The sequence below is a fragment of the Neomonachus schauinslandi genome, chromosome 2 (genome assembly GCF_002201575.2).
Source record: "Neomonachus schauinslandi chromosome 2, ASM220157v2, whole genome shotgun sequence".
Lineage (NCBI taxonomy): Eukaryota > Metazoa > Chordata > Mammalia > Carnivora > Phocidae > Neomonachus > Neomonachus schauinslandi.
In genome coordinates, this window is record NC_058404.1 from 192,924,149 (window position 1) to 192,929,049 (window position 4,901).

The 4,901-nt window shown below is 39.3% G+C and overlaps 1 non-coding gene across 1 annotated transcript; it reads right to left on the reverse strand.

Moving 5' to 3' along the window:
- Positions 1-4,574: 4,574 nt before the first annotated feature.
- Positions 4,575-4,679, reverse strand: LOC123324184. The gene has a single exon (XR_006539674.1). It is a non-coding gene; the product is annotated as a U6 spliceosomal RNA (small nuclear RNA).
- Between the last annotated feature and the right edge of the window lie 222 nt (positions 4,680-4,901).

Below are 4,901 nucleotides of genomic sequence, written 5' to 3' on the forward strand. Positions count from 1 at the left end.
AATTACATATATAATTTGTAATATTTTTGTTCTAAATTGACATTTTACATAAATAGGATTATACCATATGTGTTGTTTTACTGTGTCATCTTTTGTCCCATTCTATTTTTATTTTCAATTTCCACTGTTTTTCTTGCCACACATTTGCCTCATTCATTCTTCCTCAACCCACGCTAACAAAATGCATCTTTTTATGCATAGTTTCTCCATGCTTCTATAACCACTTACAAAAATATAGATATCTATTCACTTATAAATATATAAATAAAGAGATTTGGGAGTTCTTTGTTTGCTTTAGAAAAAACCGCATTATATCTCCCATACATTTTTCTACATCTTATTTTTCTGTTTGTCAGTAGTTAATAGAAATCCCATCAAGTTAATTGTTATTGCTCAAATTCATTTTAATAACTGCTCAGTATTCCATGAAAAATGTAGATGCATTAAAATTTATTTAATCTTATTCTCCTGATGGATATGCCTTTTTTTCTGATTTTTTTTTTTTTTTGCCCCTGTGAAACAATGCTGGAATAAACACTCTTACATTCAGTTCCTTTTATTTCTTTTTTTAAAAAAATTTATTTATTTATTTGAGAGAGACAGAGACAGAGAGAGTGAACATGAGCGGGGGGGGGAGGGGCAGAGGGAGAGGGAGAAGCAGACTCCCCGCTGAGCAGGGAGCCTGACACTGGGCTCCCTCCCAGGACCCTAGGATCATGACCTCAGCCAAAGGCAGACACTTAACCAACTGAGCCACCCAGGTACCCATCAGTTCCTTTTATTTCTCTAGGATAGGTTCCTGAGAGTGAGATTTCTGGGTTGAAAGAGATTCCTGGGTCAAAGGTGCATTTTTATTTTGAATAGATGTTTCCAGGTTTCTTTCCAAAATGGCTGTAATAAGTAACATGTCTACAAGTGATGTATGTGAGTACATTTCTTCCATTGTTGCCAGTAATCAGTGTTACTGTAGTTTTTAACCCTTGGCAGGAAATGGATATATAAGTAACACTTTGTTGTTCTCTGTCCACCAGTGAACTTGAGCATCTTTTTATATTAGTTGTCCATTTGAATTTTCTCTTCTGCAATTTACACATATGTAGACTTTACTATTTTGTTTTTTGGGTATACATGATAACATTGTATGTTACAGATACTGGTCCTTTATCTGTCAACTGTATTGCTGTCTCCTTCCCCCTTTCTTCCCATTTTATTGACTTTATAGTATTTTCCCCTCTATTTTTATAGTCAGTTACATCTATATTCTTTTTAATGTTTCTGGATTTTCTGTGTTTATTGGGGTCTCTCCAACCCCTAGGTTGTTGTGTGTATATGGTCCTTTGATTTTCTGTCTCTTACATTTAAATAGTTTATTCACTTACTTTTTTTCTTACATTTAGCATGAGATAGATAGATATCCAAACTTACTTTTCTTTAGAGAGATAACCTACCATTAGAACTACTAAATAATTTATCATTTTTTCCATTGTCTTGAAATACCGTCTTTGTCACATATTACATTTTTTTAAATTTAAATTCAATTAGCCAACATATACTGTATCATTAGTTTCAGATGTAGAGTTCAGTAATTCATCATCTGCACAAAACACCCAGCACTCATCACATCACATGGCCTCCTTAATGCCCATCACCCAGTTACCCTGTCCCCTCACCCACCTCCCCTCCAGCAACCCTCAGTTTTTTTCCTAGAGTTAAGAGTCTCTCATGGTTTGTCTCCCTCTCTGATTTCTTCCCATTCAGTTTTCCCTCCCTTCCCCTATGATCCTCTGCACAATTTCTTATATTACACATATGAGCAAAACCATATGATAATTGTCTTTATCTGATTGGCTTATTTTGCTCAGCATAATACCTTCCAGTTCTATACACATTGGTGTAAATGGTAAGATGTCATCCTTTCTGATGGCTGAGTAATATTCCATTGTACACACACACACACACACCACATCTTCTTTATCCATTCCTCTGTAGATGGACATCTGGGCTCTTTCCACAGTTTGGCTATTGTGGACATTGCTGCTATAAACCTTGGGGTGCAGGTGCCCCTTTGGTTCCTCAAGAAGTTAAAAATAGAGCTACCCTATGACCCAGGATATATTACATTTTTTATATATACTGAGATTGCATTCTGGAATATTTTTGTAGTTTCTTATTTGTCTATTACTATTCAATACTACATTAGTATGAATACAGATTCAGGTCACATTCCATACTAGTTAGCTAGTTAGTTACTGTTGCTTAGTGGCTTACAGTAATGGTCTTTTTTTTTAAATCACTCACCTATTTTGTTAGTTGGCCGGTGGTTTTTCTGATCTGAGTCACTTTTGATCTCTGCTGAGCTTGCCCATGGACCTGTGGTCAGCTGGTGCATTGGCCAGTAGCTGGATGATCTAGCATGGTCACACTCCCAATGTCTGACTGTTGTAGGCTGTTCACACTGTGCCTCAGTCTCCTCCCCTTGACCTCTCTTACTTCAGCAGACTAGTTTGGGCTCAGGTCCATGGTAATCTCAGAGAGAGAAAAAGCCCTAATGTGCAAGCACTTTCAACCTTGTTTATATCATGCTTACCAATGTGCTAATGGTCAAAGAAAGCAAAAGGCTAAATTCAAATTCAAGACAGGTGGGGTGGGGAGAATATACTCTGCCCTGGATGAAAAAGGTGTGCATGCAAGAACTGGAAGAGTTTGTGGCCATTTTCAGAATCTTCCATACATTAAGAATCTGAATGAGAATTTGCTTTCCAGTGTCAAATAGGATCCTGCCACTCTCCAGATTATAAACTTCCCTTGGAATCTTTGATCTTTAGAATAAACTCCAGAACTCTCAGTATGACATAGTTTGGTCTCTGCCTACCTCACATCAGAAGTGCTTATTCACAATATCCTGGGCTCCATCATGCAGAACTATTTTATCTTCATCCCTCCTGTACCTTTGCCCAACTTGAGAAAATAGTAAGAGATCTTTATCTTCATCCCTCCATGTTTTTGCTTTGATTCATACTGAAACCCAATATTTCCCTTGATTCACTATGTCCTTGCTTGTTCCCACCTCCAAAAAATAAAGTGGCTCTTTTTCTTGGAAACATGCTACCAGCCATCGGGCTTCACATTTGTGTGGTAATCCTTAAGAGAAAGGTCACTGTTCTCTTGCACCTGCAACACTTGGGAGGAGCAGCCCCTCCTTTTCTTCCTCATCTTTTGTGGTCTATCCACCAAGACTGTTCCTTTCCCTGGGGAGGAAGCCAACCTGTGATTGGGCAGTAAGTCACAGGTGAGATGGGAGGTAAAAGACTCTATCATATCCTCCAATCAGCAGCTTCACCTTTGCAAAGGTTTGGGCCCAGGCTTGCTATAAAAAAGCAGATAACTCCACCCTCTCTTAGGTAATTGATTCTCATTTCTATTAGGTAGACTCTGGACAGACCAAGAGTGATGTCCTACATCCTGTGTACCTGTGTCTGGAATGTTTTTCTTCTCCTTTTCATTAATCTGTCCTTTCAATTGATACTGAATGCCTGCTGCATGCTGTTGTGCTAGATGCTGAAGATATAATGAAAGATTAGATCAACCCTGTCCCTGTTCTGATGGTGTTTGTAAGTCAAAGTGATTCTCTTGTAAAGTCTTTCTCCATTTCATTTCCATCCCATCCCTACTTCCTATAGCCAAGTGCATCTTTTAATCTTTGATGTTACTACAATTTTAGCCCATTTGTCATTTCCCAGGGGAAGTACACACACACACACACACACACACACACACACACACACAGGCTTGCTTCCCTAAGCCACACCTGCCAGGAGAAGGATGATAATGCAACAGTAAGGAAAAGGCACTTTTGAATCAGAATTCACACACAGAAGAATTACTATGACTCCAATCCCTTAACTTTCCTTCCTCCCCCTTCAGGATCCCTGAAAGTTCATGTATTCTTTTGGGTGAATAGCAAAGTGCTTTCCGGGTAGGTCAAGGACTGATTTCTATTTTCTTCCTTGTGGCTATAGCCAGAGCTGCTGACTGTCTTGGACTCAGCTTTCGAGACCACAGGCCCTTGATTCTAACACTCACTGCAGCTCTGTAGCTCTGGTTGGGGTGGGAAGCAGGCACTTCTCTGGAGTTACAGCTGTCTATTTAGCTCTTTGATGTAGCAGTGCTACAAGTTCAGTTTTCTTATGGGAGTTTGTTTTTTAAAGACTTTATTTATTTATTTGAGAGAGAGAGAATGAGAGAGCACATGAGAGGGGGGAGGGTCAGAGTGAGAAGCAGACTCCCTGCCGAGCAGGGAGCCCGATGCGGGACTCGATCCCGGGACTCCAGGATCATGACCTGAGCTGAAGGCAGTCGCTTAACCAACTGAGCCACCCAGGCGCCCTTCTTATGGGATTTTTTAAAAGAGTTTTGGAACAAGTTAACCTAGATCTAATTCAGAGAACATTTTAATGGATCCATCTTTTTTTTTTTTTTTGCTCTTTAAGGTATATTATTATTATTATTTTGTATGTACTTGCTATGCGCCAAACTTATTTCCTCTCTTTTTTTTATGAACTTTATTTTTCAGTTGAAAATATGAATGCTTCTCAAATTTGTGTGTCATCCTTGCACAGGGGCCATGCTAATCTTCTCTGTATTGTACATGTGCTGTTGAGTGAGCATTAAACATACTTCTTCTTTAATACTTAGTGATCCTAACAAATCTACCCATTTTATGGGTGAGGGATCAAAGGCCCAGAAAAGAGCTTTGCTCAAAGACAAGTAATGCTCTCCCTGTCCCTCAGTCTTATTCCTAGGGTCCCAGGCTGGATTTTCAGCTCGGGCATTCATCAAGTTCTAAAGCAAAGAGGTTTGCTGGTGGCCTTTGGGGCTCTCTGAGGAGCCTTGTTGGCAAA